We start from the raw sequence: 21,679 nt of genomic DNA, 5'->3' as shown, positions 1-21,679 counted from the left end.
AAATCACATTGTATGATTTTTAAATAATTAATTTGCATTTTATTGCATGAAATAAGTATTTGATCACCAAACAACCAGTGAAAATTCCGGCTCTCACAGACCTGTTAGTTTTGTCTTGAAGAAGCCCTCCCATTCTCCACTCATTACCTGTATAAACTGCACCTGTTTGAACTCGTTATCTGCATAAAAGACAGCTGTCCACACTCAATCAATCAGACTCCAACCTTTCCACAATGAGCAAGACCAGAGAGCTGTCAAGGACATCAGGGACAAAATTGTAGACTTTCACAAGGCTGGGATGGGCTACAGGACAATAGGCAAGCAGCTTGGTGAGAAGGCAACAACTGTTGGCGCAATTATTAGAAAATGGAAGAAGTTCAAGATAAGTCATTGTCCCACGGTCTGGGGCTCCATGCAAGATCTCACCTCGTGGAGCCTCAATGATCATGACAAAGGTGAGGGATCAGTCCAGAACTACACGGCAGGACCTGGTCAATGACCTGAAGAGAGCTGGGACCACAGAATCAAAGAAAACCATAAGTAACACACCACGCCGTCATGGATTAAAATCCTGCAGCGCACGCAAGGTCCCTCTGCTCAAGCCAGCGCAATTCCAGGCCCGTCTGAAGTTTGCCAATGACCATCTGGATGATCCAGAGGAGGAATGGGAGAAGGTCATGTGGTCTGATGAGACCAAAATAGAGCTTTTTGGTTTAAACTCCACTCGCAGAGTTTCGAGGAAGAAGAAAGATGAGTACAACCCCAAGAACACCATCCCAATCGTGAAGCAATGAGGTGGAAACATCATTCTTTGGGGATGCTTTTCTGCAAAGGGGACAGGACGACTGCACCGTATTGAGGGGAGGATGGGGATGGGGCCATGTATCGCGAGATCTTTTCCAACAACCTCCTTCCCTCAACAAGAGCGTTGAAGATGGGGCATGGCTAGGTCTTCCAGCATGACAACGACCCGAAACACACAGCCAGGGCAACTCAGGAGTGACTCCGTAAGAAGCATCTCAAGGTCCTGGAGTGGCCTCGCCAGTTGCCAGACCTGAACCCAATAGAAAATCTTTGGAGGGAGCTGAAAGTTTGTGTTTCCCAGCGACAGCCCCGAAACCTGAAGGATCTGGAGAAGATCTGTATGGAGGAGTGGGCCAAAATCCCTGCTGCAGTCTGTGCAAACCTGGTTAAGAACGACAGGAAACGTCTGATCTCTGTAATTGCAAACAAAGGTTTCTGTACCAAATATTAATTTCTGTTTTTCTGATGTATCAAATACTTATTTGATGCAATAAAATGCAAATTAATTATTTAAAAATCATACAATGTGATTTTCAGGATTTTTGTTTTAGATTCCGTCTTTCACAGTTGAAGTGTACCTTTGATAAAAATTACAGACCTCTACGTGCTTTGTAAGTGGGAAAACCTGCAAAATCGGCAGTGTATCAAATACTTGTTCTCCCCACTGTATATATATATATATATATATATATATATATATATATATATATATATATATATATATATATATATATATATATATATATATATATACACATACATACATATATACATACATGCATACACACACACACACACACACACACACACACACACACGTCAATGTGTGTCAGTGCGTCTCCTCCATAACTCCAAAACTATAAACCTCGCAGCCTGAAACTTTGCATGCATACTCAGAAGACTTAAAGGAAGTGCGATAGTGAAAATTGGATGTTTGTGTTAATTAAAACACTCCTTTTGAAGATAGTTACCAGCCTTATTTAAATATGTCCTTGTGGAAGAAAAAATAATTATATTCATGTACTCTCAATTATAATTGTTCCATCCATCCACTGGGACCATACTCTGTGCAGAGCGTTGGTGCTGCCGAAGCAGTCTCCTTGGCTATTGGGTACAATCCTGGACGGGTCGCCACTCCGACACAGGATACCAGCATGCTGGCACTCATTTTGCCGACCTCGGAAGGATGACAGGCAGAGTCAACCCCACCTGGTATTAATTCAACAGCCGAGTGGGATTTGAACTCAGGATACTCGGAACCTAAGCCCCACCACCCTAACCATTAAGCCAACACCAGGCATATTATAATTGTTGCTGGTGCTTTATAAATTTAATTTTTATGCTATAGTCGAATTGGCTGTCAGTTGTGTTTCCCTTTTGTCTGGGTGTTGATGGGGGGGGGGGGAATGTTTTGCTGTGCTACAGGGTGGCCTGGTCGATGGCAGTGCAACTTTTGCCATGATTATGTCATTCTATTTCAGCCAGTGGACACAAAATTGCAGTTTGAGTTATTTTGCCTTATGCTTATGAGACCCATATACTCACTGCCTTTTTTTACACAATTCCATATATTCATTTCTTTGAAAGACCTATAACCTAATGTCTTATCCTCTCTCACCAAGGCCAGCTGAAGGTCATCATGCTCTCTCTTTGTTCACCCACTTGTCTCCACAGTGTATATATATATATATATATATATATATATATATATATATATATATATATATATATATATATATATATATATATATATATATATATATATATATATATATATATACACACACATACAGTAATACCATGACATACGAGTTTAATTCGTTCTGTGACCGAGCTCGTAACTCGGTTTGCTCGTATATCAAAACAATTTTCCCAATTGAAATTAATTAAAATACCATTAATCAGTTCCAGCCTCCCAAAAAGCACCCCGATTTCTTTGTTACGTAGTTTTAAAAATGAGAAACGTATTTATAAATAATAAATAATTAATACAAAACATAATGCAAAGATAATAAAGTAGAACATAAATCAACAAACTGGTTTTATAAAGTGTATTTACCTTGGAGATGAGACGACTTCGGCTCACAGAACATTCTGGTGGAGCTGGTGGTAGCGGAGGAGATTTGAAGGTCTCATCTAATCACACTATATCGCTAAACGTAATTGAAACAAATTTTTTTTTTCACTTTATCACTAAACTTAATTGCTACAATTATTTTTTTACATTTTTTTTAAATTCTCTTTGCCGTTACACTTAATTGCTACAATTAAGTGTGACCCTTAATTGTAATTAATTGCTTCACGACCATACTCAACGAGATAACCAAGAGAACTGAACGAGTGAGTGGCAGGAGATGCGTGAAAAGGCGGGAGATGCGGGTGTTCGCTTGCTTGGCTGCGCGCTTCTCAAAGCTCGCTCCACTCGTAACTCGGATATAGACTCGTAACACAAAGCAAAAAATCGTCCGAGCAACAGCTCATTAAGGATCTGGTATTTGATCAAGTTGTGTTTGCAGGGACACAAGGAACACTTGCATGTTGTACCCAACGAGCAAATGTCCTCCTCCCCACCCCCCAATTGGAAGTTTGGCTCAAGTATTTCAGGAAGTGGCTGGCCAGGCTTGATGTTTGATTTAGGTTCGAGCAGCAATTCGTAATTTGGTTCCGGTATCGGTGATATCTTGTCTACTCTTTGCAAACGACACCGTGGAATCTTTAACGTTCACCAACTAGTGCCCCTAGATGGGACACCCAGTTTAATGATAGTACACAACCTCTTGTGACAGTCCAATATGACAGTTCATAAATGGGCCGAGATTCAAGCCCATGCTATAGACAGCTTAGACGTGAGTGCACATACGTCTAGGCCATCCTGCCACCCATCTTCATCATCAATCCTTGCTGCTCATATATGGCACTAGAAAAAACAAAATCACTTCCACTTTGCTACAAGGTTCAACATTGGATGCTTTGGTTTGAACTTCCACTTAAAACGAGTGAAAGGAAACATTTTTGAAAATTCGTAATGATTCTCAATCAGATTTCAACATCACCCTAATGCATTGAAGAAGATGCTTTGTAATACATTTACATAGAGATAATTAGTGTCTTCTCCCCACCTTGAACCCACTCCCCCAGATATGTTAGAAACCGAGCTGTTGTTGGAAACTCCAAGAGAAACCAGAGTTGGGGTACCCTGAGGCAACAAGTAAAATTTGGTTGAATTTGGTTTGGTATTTTTGTTTTTGAAGCATCTATAAAACAAACATGAATTGAGATTTATATATTATATCCCACTAATTCCTGTGACAACTACCCCACCCTGATTTTCCTTTCTATCTGGCTCACGACATAGCACTGACATTTCGCTCAGCTTCCTGGCTCTGACCCTGAACCCAAACTATGGGCTCAGCATCATATTTCCTTGGAGCCAGTAAACAATTGAAGCACAGACGTGTTGTGTGATGCATTTGCAGCAGGATTCTCAGGTCATACTTTGGGTTGCACCATAAATTGTGCGCCGCAAGTGTTTAGGAACAGGGGCTGAATATTGGAGCGGACAAGTGACCTTGTATAAAAAAAAAAAAAACAGAAGAAAAAAAACCACACTGCAGCATACATATTATGTTGTGGATTTTGTTACATGACGACTGTCGATAGATTATGATTGTAGGAAAAAGGTGTGCAACTGCTTGTGGGTGTGTGCTCATTTACAATGCGATTCACGAGGAGCTCTTGTCCAATGAAAGCCAATTTTGAAGTATAAATGACCTTGAGAAATTCGGATGGTTGATCAAAGTGACATCGACCTTGATTTGATGTTCCTCATGATGAGGTTAACTCTGTGCAGACTAGCAGAGGGTTAGGAAGAGGGTGGTGGAGGAGAGGGGTGGGGTAAGCGCCATTGTCATTGCGCGTAGAACATTTTGAATTTGTTCGAGTACGGCACTTCGAGGTTGCACATTGGTAGTTCATCATTGGGATATTTAAAGTAGACGGTGCGCAAACCTGCTTAAGCTCCTCTGCAAACCAGTACGACCTGAGAATGTCAGCTAGCTCGCTGTTGAGTGCAGCTTGTGGCTGTTGGTCTCATCATTTTCTGGGTGCGTGACCGTGCCGCTGATGCAGTGCCCTCTATTACCAGTCCACTGGTATTCATTTCACCGACCTCAGGACAGGCTGAGTCAACCCAACTGGTGTTAATTCAACAGCCGACAGGGGTTAAAACTCAAGACGCTGAGATATTCAGCCAGCCACCTTCACCGTGAAGCCAACACCAGTCTTTGAGATTGCTATGAGGGTGATTCAACGTTAACGTGCACGTTTTCTTCCAGCAATTTTGAAAGTCGTGTGAAGTGAATGAAACTACCTTGTTTTTCTCGCTCAAAGTATTTCCCCGTCACACGTGCACATTACTGTGGTCATAACTTTCATGCCCACAGCATGGGTACCTCTACGTGAGGTGAGGCCATTACAGGACGTCTGCGTTCACACCCACATCACTTGGAAAATTTTCACCTCTCAGGTGCTCCTTTAATGGTCCATAGAGAAGTTGACCCCAGAGGTGACGTATATGGACGTGTCGGGAGTTCGGGAGGAGGCAGAATGGTGGTTGTGCTTAAATGCATCCCATTCCAAATGCTTTCTTATCCAAATGGTAATTATTTGATCGGGTTTCATCATTTCCAAACTTCCAAGACTGGTGCACAGGTCTGCTCCGATCACGCAACATTGATGCCGTGATTGCCCAAAATATACTGGTGATGTTTGCAGGAGTCGCAGCACTTGGCTTGCAAGTGAGTTTACAGGTATGCATCCAGGTCAAAACCTGTTGCACCACGCAAGCACATTCGGTGTGGGCGTCACAAACTCCTAAACTCTAATGATAATCTCCAGTAAGTTTTGGCAAGTTTGACATTTCTGTCCACCAGAAACTTTATCACAGAATGCTGCTTCCAGCACTCGACATTCCGTTTGCCACCACCTTAGAAATATCTGGAATGCTTTTGTAAAAAATGCGACACCACCGCACATATTCATTGCCAGAAGTTGCTGCAAGTACTCCGCAAGTCTTCAGCAATCTGTTATCCCTCGTGTGATCATATTGAACAAAAAGTTCAGGTCAACCTGAAACGACTTTCATGCACCTCTCCATGCACAGGCGGAGGAAGACGGGATGATCACGAAATGGATTTCAAACACATCACCAACAATAAGCCATGAGGGATCAGCAGCAAGCCACAAGTTGCTGGACTGTGTTGCACAACAATGAGCAAAGGTGAATTGCAGCAATGATTGTCATGTTGTGGCAATATGACATCGAATGATTACGAGGGAATTTGTAAGCATTGTTCAAGGTTTACAATGAAGGTGGTTGGCAGTTTGGCACATGTCCAAAATGAAAACGTGCCTTTGCAGCACTGTGTACACTGTGCACTAAATATAGTAGCATCCACATCTGCAGACAGAGAACACATGGCTGGGTTGTTGGAACACAGGAGGGGTGAGGGGGGGGGGATCTTCCAGGCTACGTGCAACAGCACAGTCTCCTGCATGCTGCCAGTCAGAGGGCGTGTGACGGCCTCAATATAGAGGCCTCACACAAAGGGAGGTGAACAATGTGATCCCCCCCCCACCTTTACTCCCCGCAGGCATCCACCCAGGCAATGACAGCACATTCCTGACATGATGTAGTTATCAATGTACTATCTAGTAGCAAACACGTGAAAGACCAAACTCTCCTTCATCTCAGATGCCAGTGACATTTACACGTGAAACTTAAAAGGACAATCATAATGGATGACGACTGTACACTTCCCAGACTACCATGAAGCTCCCATCTTCCTCTCCAATGCCTGTTTATCCTCCACTTGACATTATTACAGTCCAAAAGTAGTGAGCATATATTGAAGCCAAAGCTATTTACATTGGACAAGTTCCAAATGACTGTGTTGGTTTTGCGCTCTCACTTGGATTTGTCCTCCGGATGCTAAATGGCACGTTCTTGGGTTATGGTGGAGTCACTGTTGTTGTTTAAGAGGGAAATCTGCTTCTTTTCTTGCCTGGTATTTCGAAACAAACACCATCCTTGCATTGTGACAAATTACACGACCATTGAGGAGTCGAAAAATGAAATTCCATTCTTTTGAGCAATGGTCTGAAAATCAGGTCCTGCTCAAAAGATGTGAGGAACCATAGTTGTGACATCACAACTCATAAACACTTGGCGAGTCACAGTGGAAATCTCTACCGTGCCGCAATGCAGTCGAATCGTGTTGCTTCACCGGTCTCCAATGACCCCCCCGAAAGGTGTGCGGAGCAGTTCACATAGATGAAGTTTCTGGATACCGGTGCTTTTCCCTCACCAATAGGTGCTCAAGGAACGATGGCTGACTGTATCGGTACATGGACTCACCTGTACAACTCGCCGATGTGGAATTACGCAGTGGCATCTTTCAAGGTGACCGTCATCGCAAACCACGGTGGTTCAGGTCTCTTGGGACGATTTGGCTTGATGTCTTCCCTGAGCATTGGTGCAAAATACCAGATGCAATCCAAGATTGACTTTATCATACAATAAGAACATGTCGAGTACATTTGACTCTCCTCCTGCATGATGGAGAGCCATGAACTTAAGCAGATCTCGAGCGGAAAAGAGCAAATACGCTCTCCGAAGGACCTGCAGCGACAGCAGCAAAAGAAAGTTACAACTAGGTTATAAAAGTTCAGAAGCCAACAGAGTTATTTTGCACGAACAGCCGAGCCATCCTGATAGCCTCAGTTAAGGATGGTTGAGGAGTTCCGACACTCGGAGATGGAGAGGAATGGGGATCGAACCTTTTCCATACCACAGCCTCATGCTGGTGAACGGGACCAACACTAACGAGAAAGAGCATCAACCACTTTCCTGCTTCATACACAGTGCACATGATGGAAAACTACAAGGGGTTTATTAACAACGTTATGCTTTATGTGATTCAATATGTTCCCATAGGATGGTGCAAATGAACAAATGCACTCACCTCTGAGCTGCGCAGTTTGGGTTCGATTCCCGACCCGACATGCATCTTGAATAAGGGCGTTAAAATGTCTGCTCACATTATCTGGTGGACGTGTTTTTCAAGATTATATACAGCAGGTGTACTTTGATGAGGAGTAGGTGAGTTACCGCCGGCAGCCTCAAATCCCAAATAGACAGAATAAGTGTGGAAGAGTTTTTCTGCAGAACCCACAGTGATATAGACCAGGGACTACAACCTGAGAGTAAAGCAGTTCAGGCATTAACGTGAGGCTCTTTCATTCAGAGTAGTTAATGCATGGAATGGGCTCCCTGGAAAGGTAGTGGCAGCAGAAACGGTAGATAGGTTTAAACTGGAATTGGCTCGGTAAGTAGAAACATTGCAAATTGAGGAGGACATGGGTATTGGCTTGATGACCTCATGGTGTGCTCTTGCATTGAAGTTCCTTGGGTGGTTCTCTTGCCAAGGAATGGTCCTGCTGAGACCTGTCACAGGTGCTTTTTGCTGATGATGAACATGTTGTGGAATATATATACGAGACATTTCCGATGACTATTATCCCACCAAGAAATCTCCATAATCAATACATCGTTGATGGCCAATGACGTCACTGGTATCTTCATTATCGACAAGTGTGTAGGTCAACCTGAAATGGAAAAAAACACAACACATTCAAATGGAATTAAAAACCTGTGAGTAAGCCTTGGTGGTCTCAAATCAAAGGGTAAAATAAGGCTTCTTGGATAGGGTAATGGACGACAGCTCAAGATACGAATCTTGAAAGCTCCAGTGGGTTGTTGGCAGAAGACAATCTGATCTGACAGACAATGACTGGAAGAAGTTGCTGTTCTGTTAAACACTTCACATTCCGAAGACTGTGAGCATCGGTGAAATTCCAGTTCATGAAAATTGTGAAATTGGCAAGATGAGGACATCTCAAGCATCATGCCAAGGTTGCTAGTGAAAACACACCCGTTAACAACCTCCGTTTCTATTTTAATCTTTACATTGTGGAAAAAAAAAACGATTGGAAAAGGTCACTTGATAAGGCGTCGGGTGAAAATACCAGCGGAGCACGCCACAATTGTTTGAAAAAGCTCTTCAGCCCGTCGTGGCTGCTTTTCACCTTCATGCCGACACAGTGCTTAGTCCCATTTTCTTGTAGGTTATGGTTTGAAATTTAGTCCAAAAGTTGAATAAAAGGATATCATGTTGTTGATGTAGGAAATGCATCAGAAAAACCCACCGCCCTCCCCCTTAAGTTACCCACTACCCAGCCCTCCTCTACTATATACATGCATAAGGATACACAGGAACTTTGGCACTGGAGGAGCAGCAGGGCATTCGATCCATCATGCCTGCGCTGCACCAACCCCAGTATCATCACTCATCCACACACAAGCTACCGACCATCCAAACAAGCCAATAGCCTCATACCGCTCTATCTCCAATGCATACGGGAACTTAGCTCAATCCCATTTAAACCTATCCACCCTCTCCGCTGCCACTTACCTTTCCGAGGAGACCATTCCACGCAGTAACCACTCTTTGACTGAAAGACCACTGCCTTAACGCTGTCCTAACTATCATGTTCTTTACCCTCAAGCTATGGCCCCTGATCCTAACAATGTCCACTCTGCTGAAAACCCCACTTCACCTGTCTTGGCCACACTCTTCGTTATCTTAAACATCACTTTCAGGTCCCTTCCGCATCACCTTCTTTCAAATGTATAAAACCCTGTCTCCTTCTAATATAATCACCTGTTTCTATACAGGATACAAGGCTCATGGAGGAGTTGGAATACAAATCACACATACATGCAGCCAAATACATCGAGACAATACTGGACTCGACTTCAAAGAAGTACGATCACTGAGCTTGGAGGAAATGATGTAAATTCCCGAGGCACCCTGGGTACCGGAGACGCCATCTTTGTGATGTCGCTTTTCACTCCGGACAAATTGGCATTTCATACATCATCAGAACCCAATCAACATAATGACAGCAAAGATTGTCACTCTATCGTGACAAGGTTGATTCAATTTTGATTCCACCTTAATTCCATCGTGATGACCTTGATTGCATCACTCCATCATGATAACTCTGAGTTCCTAGGCATAGGATTTCATTAAAAGGAGTCGACAGTTACATCAGGAAACTCAGTATAGGATATCTGGACTCAAGAGGGAGCCAGGTACCTGATATTAACCAGAACCATTCAAGTAATTGGTAGATCTGCAATCATTGTGGAATTTGTATCTTTCACCCACAAATGAAGAATAAACAAGGAGCCGATACTTGAGGTCCTCAACCTTTTGGGTGGTATGAGGAATAGATGTCTGCAATATGAAAGCTAAATGTTAAACAGTTTTTGAATTATCACATACACAAGCCAAATTACCGAGATGGTTGCCAGGCCAACATAATTCAGCCAATCACAGCCGTGATCTAATTAGGTTGAGATAATAGCATGAGGAATAGATATCTGCAATATGTAAGCTAAATGTTCAACGGATTTTGAAATATCGTGTGCACAAAAGTACACGGACAGATGATCGGTTGGTCAGTCGGTCAGATGGAACCCATTTTAATGTCCCCCCTCTCCGATAATTGTCGGAGGGGCAGGGGACATCTAGAATGGCACTCGCTAGAGTGCATACCTCTGCCAGGCTGAACAATTTACGTGTTGAATGCCACTGATAGGCCACATCTGAATGCAGACCTGAACCAAATTGGATCGGCTTACTCTTGTCACCGACCCAACTCATCCACCAAGTTTCATCCGTATCTGTCAACAACGTTTTGAGATATCCTGCTCTTCATCGTTTTTGGCCCGATCTATCTCTCCATGGTGAAAAATAATTTTAAAAAAAACTTATAGGATCTAGATCTTCACCAAAATCGAATAAATATGTCCTCGTCATACACTCAAGCTGTCCACCAAGTTTTATCTGAATCCATCCATAACTTGAGACATCATGCTATATATCGTTTTGGCGATCTCTCAATGGTGATGATTCACTTAAAAAAAGAAAAAAGAAGAGATCGTATCCGGATCTTAAAAGTCCATCGGCAGGTTCATGGGAGTTCACATTTTGTGCTGAGGTTGAGGAGCTACATGCAATGCAGTTGAAAACTTTGTACACGCTATTATGTCACTCATGATAATTTTTCTCCACGAGATATTGGCCCAACATTCCTCCAGAAATGAATTACCTTTGCACTTTTTTTTCGTCTGAGTAGTCATGGTGGCTAGTGCGTGAAGCATGCTAAAAAGCGCATGGAAGCCTGTCAGAAGAGGTGCATGCACTCATCTCAAAGTGCACTGAGAAGTAGTCAGCAGTTGGCATACGACGACAACTTTCTCGAGAGTCCCCGATGAAGAAACTGTGGTCTAAGTTATTGATTACATCAACATCAAGAACCCGTGTTCTGCCAAATTTCTGCATAATTTGTGGAAAGGAACACCTCTACTTGAAGCAAGGGAAATCATGGAGGAGTAATGTTGTACAAGCTCAAAAAAGAAACCAATGCAGGTATGTGTGTTCATCGATTCTACCTGAGAGACGATGAACAAATGTTAGTTTTGATCAGTTCACGAAACACCATTTCAAAGTAGGGAGCAGCCTCAGCTAAAAGACATTTGGTATCGGATTTACTTGCGGCCTACTTTGACAGATGCTTGACTGATTGTTGGCTGTATCTCCTTCATACTAAGCTCACATCTATCAACTGCAATCTTTTCTCTCTCTAATTCATAGGCCGCTTGGTTTAAGTCAGGGTATCAATCTCAAAACTGCAGACCATGTTCTGCGTACAAGAGGGACAGACTGTGTTAGCTGCTGAGGTTTGCTACCACAGAAATTGTTTTCTTAAATTCACCCACTTCCTAGTAAAGGAGCAGAAATCAGTTCAATGTCCAGATTCAGTTGCACATGAGAGGTACTGAATGTTACTGCTCATCATGCATGGTTTTGATTGCTCAGTGAAAGAATGAATTACAAGTGAAGGTTCATTCAAAGTACACCGCCTCATTGCCAAATAAATAAATAACGTCTTTCAGCGCGCGACATTGCCATGTTGGTGCCCGGCGATACTGCCATGCAGTACATGGAGACGGAATTGGGAGGGAGCGGTGTACAATAATTGATTAATTGCAGAATTAAAATAATATATAATGATCGTAAAATAATTAATTTCTTAATCAATTGGCCAATGGCATAACAAAACCATGACTGTTTCATTCAAATCTGTAACTTTTTGAAAATTAAGCAATTCATCAATAAATCAAAAATACTCTTTAAACCAAATCACTTGTCCACAAAAATGTGTAAATATTGGCTGCCTAGCTCAAAATGTGCCTGAGATATTGCCCAGTTGAGAAAGAAAACAAATAAGTAAAAAATAAATCGATAATAATGAAGTAATTAATTGATCAATCAAAAAATAAAAAATACTTTTTTTTTTCGAAAAAGCACATCTACACTTTTGGTTCCAAAACTTTAGCTTCCAAGATCAAAGGATGGCTGAGATAATGCCCAGTTGAGAAAGAAAATAAATAAGTAATAAATGAATCGATAATAATGAAGTAATTGATCAATTGATTGATCAATCAAAAAATAAAAACCACTTTTTTCGCAAAAGCACATCTTCACTTTGGTTCCAAAACTTTAGCTTCCGAGATCAAAGGATGGCTGAGATATCGCCCAGCCAAACAAACCAACAAAGACAAGAAAACTAGAACGGGCACTCATAGAGTGCATACCTTCGCCGCCACTACTTTTTTTGTTCTTGGCATGAGTGTGGGGAACTAGTTTCATATGAATGGTCTTATGACACAAACCACATATCTATAATGTCATGACCCCCCCCCCCGACTTTCCGGGGCTACGGACAAAACAACAATCAACTCACGTCGTTTTGGGGAGTCTTCACTCACAAGCTCGGTGAATACGTTTCAACAAGAGAAGGTAATCTCGTTTGATGCTGGTTTCATGCAAATCGAATAAGAATTGACTGAGTTATGCCGAAAACCGCATATTTTTCAAGGGCGTGACCGCCCCCCCCCCGACATTTTACCCCAACCGGTGACATGTTTTATGACGTCATTGTGTCACAAGATTGGGCATTAAATTCTGAACATTTTGGTGCTGGGTTCATGTAAAGCGGACAAGAATTGACCGCGTTATGACAAAAACCGCATATTTTTCAAGGTCGTGACCCCCCTGACCTTTGACCCCTAACCGGTAACAAGAGTATGGGCGTCATTGTGTCATATTGCATATCACAAGATGAGGCATTGAATTCTGAACATTTTGGCGTTAGTTGCATGCAAATTGAATAAAAATTGACCGTGTTATCGTAAAGACGATTTTGACCTTTTCGTGACCTTGACTTTGACCCGAACGATCCCAAAATCTAATCGAATGCTTCCTGGCTAATAACCAATCATCCCACCAAATTTCATGCAATTCGGTTTAATAATTTTTGAGTTATACTCAAAAAAAAAAAAAATGTAATCACAAGATTACAAATAAATAAATAAATAAATACACGCCGACCAAAACATAACCTTTCGCAGAATGCGAAGGTAAAGACGTCGTGCAGAACATGACACTTACAAAATCCACCCCCCTCTCTCCAAAGGTTAACATGGATAGATCAAATTGTCCATTTCATCAAGATTAAAATTGACAATCTTAATCAAAGCTCAGGTCAATCAGATGAAAATTGATTATTTTTCAGATTGAAATTGATTTTTGAAGTTTGACCTCAAGTTGACCTTTGACCTCAAAAAGTTGTTTTTCATAATTTATTGATGGAGTATGCAATTGCTGTTTAATTTCCAAGCTAATAGGATGTAAATTGACAATTTTTCAGATAAAAATGGATGATTTTAGAAGTTTGACTTTGAGTTGACCTTTGACCTCAAATAGTTGGTTTCCCAATTCAGTGACACAATATGCAAATCCTGTTCAACTTTCAAGTCAATTGGAAAAAAAATGTCAACTCAAGGCCAAACTTATAAAATCATCAATTTTCAACTGAAAAATCATCAATTTTCATCCAATTAACCAGAGAATGAAGCAGCAATTGCATAGTCCATCACTGAATTTGGAAACTAACAATGTTTGAGGTCAAAAGGTCAACTCAAGGTTCTAAAATAAAGGTTCGAAAAGGTGTGCTTCTGAAATCATCAATTTCAATCTGAAAAACAATCAATTTTCATCTGATTGACCTGAGCTTTGATGAAGATTGTCAATGTTAATGAAATGGAAAACTTGATGTATCCATGGCAACTTTTGAAGAGGGGGATGGATTTCGCAAGTATCGTGCTCTGCACGACGTCTTTTTCTTGTTTGTGTGTTTTTATGTTTATCGCCTACAGGTCATTATTTTAAAATAATCTTCACGAAACTTCACCACATGGTAGAGTTCATCATAAGCAAGAAGCCTATTGTTTTTGAGGTCAAAAGGTCAAAATGGGCCAGAGGTCAACAAATTTGTCAAATTTCTAAAATCCTCAATTTTCATGTGATTGATTTTAAATTTGAAGAGGATTGGCAGATAAGGTTAATGAATTCAAACACATTATTTTTGAGATAAACACACATATATATATATATATATATATATATATATATATATATATATATATATATATATATATATATATATATATATATATATATATATATATATATATAGATATACATATACATATATATATATATATACATATACATACATATATATCTATCTCTGTATATCTATTTATATATTTATATCTACATATCTGTCAATATCTATTTGTATATTTATATCTACATATATAAATATATATTTATATATACATACATACATTCATACTTGCTGAGTACATGGCATATGGATGATCTTGTTCCAAGCATGCAACATGTTCTTTTGATGCATACCTTTATTTGGGCAGTGTGTAGGCAACAGACCGTTGCCTCAATCGCTCCTGATAATAAATATAACCCAGGTTATGCACATGAAGCAAAAACATGAACACTGCTTATGTGTGTAAATAATACATTGTGGTTAACTCGCTCAGATACATCCAAACAGAACTCCCACCCCCCCCCCACCCCTTTGCCCACTACCACACGAAAGGAAGAAAATGCCAAGATAAAAGAACACAAAAAAAACAAAAATTCAAAACTTGGTAGAATGAACGAAACTTGCACAGGTACAACTTCAGATTGGCCTCAATAATCACTGAAAGTTTCAGCTTCTGAGGTCAAATCCTCTTTGATGACGATTGGAAATGACAATAGATGACAATATTTTCCCTCCATAATGTGTAGACGAGCAGATGCCTGTCCGACAAGCGGAATATTTCCGATTCTTGTTGAAGTTTGTCACATTCTGATCGATGGAATCCTATCTTTTTCTTGCTGTTGTGCTTTTAGCTCTTCTTTCTTGGCATTGTGATGCACTTGTTCGAATTGCAATTTTATTTTTGCTGCAAACTAAGTTTTCCAAAAATAAATTTCCTCTTTATTTTTTTTTCCCAGGAAATCCAGCCAAAGTATTCAATATTTTCATGATCTGAATAGCTCCACCCCTGATAAGTCGACCATTTCCTGAAACGATTTTTTTTTTGACTTTTTCTCAAATTCGGTCTCCTTTCCGGACCTTTTGAAAATTTGTGATTTGGGCAAATGCTGTGATGACACATCATGATGACATCATGACTGCAAACCCGAAGGGCTTCAAGCAGTGCAAAGATAATGTGTTGGTGACAGTATTTGACATTGACATCTTTGCATTACTATAATGAGGTTAAAGGGCTGAAATGACCTGGCAGGAGGACATACAGTAGACCGAGGATCGAGCTGCGAAAGAATAGTCTGTGGATCTCCTGTGTATGTATGTACAGTACTGTGCAAAAAGGCTTGACCCCAGGCATGAGGAACTGGATGGGCAATGCAGTTGTGATGAATCAAATGAGTAGTCAGGAGCAAACACACAGTACGACTTTCACTTCTGCTTTAGACCAGGACTTCAAAGTAGTTAACAGACCTTCCAAAGTTAAATGGTCTTCATCTTCGTGTAAGGCTCTTTGAGTATCAATGGATGAGCAAATCAGCAAAGGGCTCAATCAATCAATAGGGATCTGTGAAAGGGAAAGTGTCTACTTTGATTGATGCAGTACAGTTTATGAGTTTGGTGGGGGGGAAGTTTGATATGGTGATAATATATATATATATATATATATATATATATATGTAGTAGAGGGCAGCAAGAATTTCACCAGATTCATCAGGAATTGAGAGCTTTGTCAAGGAGGTGGAAGGAGTCGAGGCAGAGAGGTGTAAAATTTGTGATGGCAGCTTTTGACGACCTGAGAGTTAAACAACGAGAAAGGTTAAAATGTCCAGCGAAAGCTGAGAGGTATAGAAGGAAAAGGAAGGAGAGGAAGTGACGGAAACAAAAATTATTTGATGACCCTTTTAAGTTTACAAAAAAGTTGCTCTACCTAGCAATGGCAGGAAAGTTGAAAGTTAGGAGGAGTTAAGAGGAACACCTAAGACATACTTGGATGAAAGGAAGGAGGAGCTACAAACCCACATGGAGGGTCTGATACAACCAACAGCACCAGTGGAAGAGTTTGACCGAGCACCACCAATGCTTGCAGAAGTTGAAATGTTTTTGAAGAAGGCACGAGCAGATTAATCTCCTGTTCCCAGTGGGGTTCCTAATAAAGTGTTCAAATACTGTGGGTGTTTGAGGAAGTTATTATGGAAACACTTGAGGGTCCTATGGAGGAATGATGAAGTGCATTCTTCAAAGAATAAAATAAGAGTGGATATCTCCAAAGAGTTGAATGCAGTGGGGATTGGAGCATTTCGCCCTCTCCCGAACGTCTCTCCCGAAGGTTGATGGAGAGATTACGATGGAAATCCTTGCTGAGCGACTCCAAATTTCTATTGGTAAATGGTTACATTGACGCAACAGTCCAGATGGCAGGGATTGCAGGTTTCCCTGGCTGTGGAGAGGACTCAGCAATGATATGGCACATTATTCAGATGAGTAAAGAGTGGAAGGAGGATCCAGCAGTGATTTCTCTAGATCTGACCAATGCTTTGACTTTCTCATGTTTTAATTTTCAGTGACCGAGATTGTTTTCACCCCTGTCTGTCTGTTTGTCTGTGAGCAGGATGGATTCGGACAAAATTTGGTGTACAAGTTGTGTGTATGATGAGGACAAATTGATTAGATTTTGGTGAAGATCCAGATCGGGATCCGGTTACTAGAATTTATTAAGTGATTCTTCACCATTGAGTGATAGGGCTAAACAAATACATAGCACAATATCTCAAAAAGTTGCGTACGGATTCGGATGAAACTTGTTAGAGACGTTGTGTGTGTGACAATAACGAATCGATTCCATTTTGGTGAAGATCCGAATCCGGATCCAGATACGAGAATTATTTAATTTTAAAGTAATTCTTCAGCATTGAGAGATGGGGCCAAAAACGATATACAGCATAATATTTTAAAAATGTATTTGGCGAGATATGTTCTCGTGGATCTGGCATTGCGTGGCGGAGGTATGCGCTCTACCGGATGCCTGTCAAGTGTATGCATTCTAACCACAGCTGTGATAATTGTATGAACCCGACTCCTCTCATAGATCGATATTTGTCATGTTCCTATATTTCCCTTAGTTCGATTTGCATTCAGGAATGGAACAATTATGGCTATTCAATCTTGAAATAGCCACTATCTTGTAAATCCTGAAAATTATGTTTAAAAGACGATTTGAACGACAGATTTGTTACTCGTATAGGCAGGTTAGAAGGGCCTGGTGAGCCGAACAGAATCAGTGCAAACACACACAACCAATGCCTGAGCTCATTTAGCATTCGCAGGTCATTTCGGAAGTCGCATATTGGTAGCTATGAGTAAACAACAGAAACATAGGAAATTGCATCGACAACGACAAAGCATAGCTAAGATCCAGGTTTGTTTGCTCTTGTTTATGAAATTGAATTTTGTAAACATGCAATGGGGGTTCTCAAATTAAAATATCATAATGGAGAAGATATCAAGTGAGGAATTATAATTCGAGGAAATTTACAGAAGCTTAAAACTGTTTTGTTCTCTTACCAATCAGCGCGGTTCCAGCAATCAGAGGTACAAAGTATTTGAAGTTGCATTGACAGAGTAGTGTCAAACTATAAGCAATGAGTTGGCCTGTTCGCATTACCACTATACCTGGCGTATAATGCAGGTAAAGTCATGTTCAAATCCCACGTGCCGCTTTTGTTTCTTCATTGATAACCAAAGCCCTTGCTCTTCATGTAAGATTACACTAATGCCCACTAATGTTTTTGTCCAATATGTGATACATGTACATGCTCCTCCATGAGTCCTCATCATTATCAGCCTGTCTTCAGTCAACTGCAGGACGAAGCCTTACGAAGTTCATGTTGGAGGTGTTGGCATACTTGCCAAACTTGCCAAGCGTTAGTTGGCGAGAATATTTGTAATTTGTTCATGATGCTGGATATGACTCGACAGCTCTTCTTGAGGGACACTATGGGATCTTTAACGTCGACCAACCTGTATGAGACCTGTATGAGACCAGAGGGTAAAAGAGAGAAGAATCGAGGGGACAGAGTTGAGCTGAGAATGATGAGATGGATGTGTGGACGTAGGAAAGAGAGAAGAGGAGTCAAGAAAGTCACTCGTTTAGTCTTGAGGGGAAAAGACCAAGAGGCAGACCGAAAAGAGAAGACGATCAGTGGAGGATGCGATCAGGAGAGACTTGCAGTTGTTCGGCTTAATGCAGGAGGATAACAACTAACTGGAGGGGTAGTAGGATAACACAGTCACCATGAGTGGTAGTAGTTGTCGTAGTGGTATTTATTGTTGTAAAAATGACAAAAAAAAAGATTACTTATGTTCCTTATTTGATTACTGAAGATGATGTAAGGAGTGTGTGTGTGTGTGTGTGTGTGTGTGTGTGTGTGTGTGTGTGTGTGTGTGTGTGTGTGTGTGTGTGTGTGTGTGTGTGTGTGTGTGTGTGTGTGTGTGTGTGTGTGTGTGTGTGTGTGTGGTGCTGGAATTCACCATTTTAATCAATAGCAATGGTAACCAGATTGAAGTCGATGGTGTTCCATCACACATCCCCACGTTTGTGACCTAAAGCAAAGTTGAGACATGGCAAAAGGTTCAACCAGGAATAAGCCAATGTAAAATTTGGAGTTAAAAAATTTTTCCCCCTCTTTTGAACCCTGTGACCACAATTCCCCACCCCTTGGGGGATGAAGCAAGCATCATATCAAAAAACTCATCACATATTACATGCGTCCCCCAATGCTGAGCGCACATGCAAAGTTTCATTTTAAAAAGTTTTTAAATGTGCCCGTAATTGCATTTTTGGTATTTGTCCCTTTGACCACACATGAGGAGGTGGGGCAAAAATGACTGCTTTTGTGCCCTCTTGCCATGTTTTGATCATAACTACAAAGTTTGGCGAATTTCTGCCTAACCTTTTAGGAGGAAATAGTGTGACGGACGGACAGATGGAGACGATTAAAATATCCCCTTGTTCTTTTTTTTGTTTTGTTTTCCAAAAAGCGTGGGGATAACCAGGAATACAATATGTGCAGGTGAGGACAGAAAGAAGAGGACGGTCAGAATAAGAGATCGACCTGGAAAGGCATATGTAAAGATCTTTCCACGCATCTACCGTAGCTCCGAAAAAATACCTAATTTGGACGGATTTATGTAGTTTGGTCAATGTCATGATATTTTCCCTGTTGTGATTGAAGGATACTTTCCAAGAATCAAACAAAGGTAAATGATAGCATGTTCATGAACAAGATTAATGTGTTTTTCCCTGTAATTTCTCAAAAAATACAGAATTTCAGGGATTTAGATACTCAAGAATGCACATATGAAGGTATCAAAAACCTGTATTACACAAAAACAACCAATAAGACAGTAGCAAGATGGTTAATCATGTGCAATCTGATGAATGAGTCAAAGGTGAAAATGAAACAATCTTCTGTTGTGGGACATAAAATTACAGAATAGAAACACAAATGTGGCGTTCCACACGAACAAGGCCATTACCTAGACCCAATGTGTTGCTGATAAACATATTGTCTTATGAACCAAAGATGGGTCCTTTATAGTTTCGAAGACATCTCTGATCATATGCACTGATTATAAGTGATATAATATGTTCAAGATGAGCTTAAAAATCACAATCATTATCCAGTTCTTCAATACCCTCATCTAAACTTTCCCCATTGTCTGACTCAAAGATGGACATGCTCTGCAATGTATCAGCACTGGACTATCAGTGCCTGTAATAACAAACACTAAATGCTCGGATAGTTTTAACAACTGTTTTGAAAAGCAAATAACATGAGCTACGTGCCGAACAATTTTCAAGAAGATATGGTCTATAATAAGAGAGAACCATTAGTTTTAAATAGAATGTCTTCTTCTGTCTTCGCCGGTTTCAGAAAAGTTTATTTTGGGATGGGGTTACCAAATGGCTACGACCAATGCAATGCTATCACATAGTTTCTGACTGCAGAGATGTATACCCTGCTAAAAATTATGATGAGCATTATTCCCCTCGAATGGTACCGGTGGCCAAAAATTACCGGGTCTGGCTCATGGCCTAAACGTATCTTGACTTATCGTGCTCCAGGGACAATTGGTCCCAAATATTAATTGTAACAGTAGCCAATCGAGCGCGACACGTGGCAGTGTTTCGCTCGGCCAAATAGTATGTAGCTGTCGTTGCTGGCATGGTTCCCCATCTACATCATTAATCTCCCAGGTACGGTAAACAGACCTTTGTTGCAAATATCTGGCCAGAGGTGAGTGTTGTTGACAGCTTCCATTGTCTTTTTATAGCACGCACGGCCATCTAATGCGCATCAAATGAACAGTATAAAACAGGTAAATAGGATGTTCAAGCTTTGTGAATCAATGACGTTTGATCAAAATACTCCTGGAATAAATTATATCATATCAAGACAAGATTATAAGAGTGATAAATAATTAAAGAATCAATCGAGCAAAGAAATTTCCCTCTTTGGATGCTCGTTCATCAAAATGGTGTACACTTTCAGATCAACAGTTTAAGACATTAGCTTTTAGGATTGTGAACATTCAATTAAAGTTGATTTTCCTTCGGTGGCAGCCAGTCTCCACATGAGATCTTTCATACTGTACAGAGATCTCTATTCTCACCTTGTTTCCAAGATTGATGTTCAACTATAAGGGTGAAACGAAAACCCCCCAGTGAGCATTGTTTGCGTTAAGCATTGTTTGTCCTCTCAGATGAGCTTGCACACACAAATCGAGCCAAATTAGTGCCTCTGAAACAACATGCCAGCCACCTTCACAGAGGTCTGGCATAGCTTGCGGGTGATGTCACAAGGCTGGAACGTCATTGCAAGGACTTCAGTGAAAGAGGCCGCCATTCCGAGATAAGATACAACGTGACCGCTACATCCCCTGCAGCGATTTTCCTACATTCAGCAGCTCCTAATCAAAGTCATATAACCCATCAAAGCTATGTGGCACAGATTTGTGTGGAATAATATTGATGCTACATGAGACATGTCACATATGCAAGCCATACAACACTGAATGAATGAAATATCAAGTCGGTGCACCGCGGAGTCATGCAACAACAAACATGTGGACCATGGAGTCAAACACGTGCACCGCAGCCATGCAACATCATATGCATGCACCGCAGAGTCACGAAACATCAAATACATGCACCGTGGAGTTATGCAACATCATAAAAGTAAACCATGGAGTCAGGAAACATCATGTACCTGCACCGCGG

The 21,679-nt window shown here is 40.8% G+C and overlaps 1 protein-coding gene across 3 annotated transcripts in view; it reads right to left on the bottom strand.

Annotated features, from left to right (window-relative positions):
• The window catches only part of LOC147025559 (uncharacterized), a 103,035-nt gene that overhangs the window by 37,244 nt on the left and 44,112 nt on the right, over window positions 1-21,679 (bottom strand). The gene's annotated exons all lie outside the window — the stretch shown is intronic.

This window comes from Eptatretus burgeri, chromosome 6, assembly GCF_056783735.1.
Source record: "Eptatretus burgeri isolate ZD-2024b chromosome 6, Ebu_testis_v1, whole genome shotgun sequence".
In the NCBI taxonomy this organism is placed as follows: Eukaryota; Metazoa; Chordata; class Myxini; order Myxiniformes; family Myxinidae; genus Eptatretus; species Eptatretus burgeri.
The sequence above is the reverse complement of the archived record's forward strand: the minus strand, read 5'-3'. Positions and strand labels throughout refer to the sequence as shown.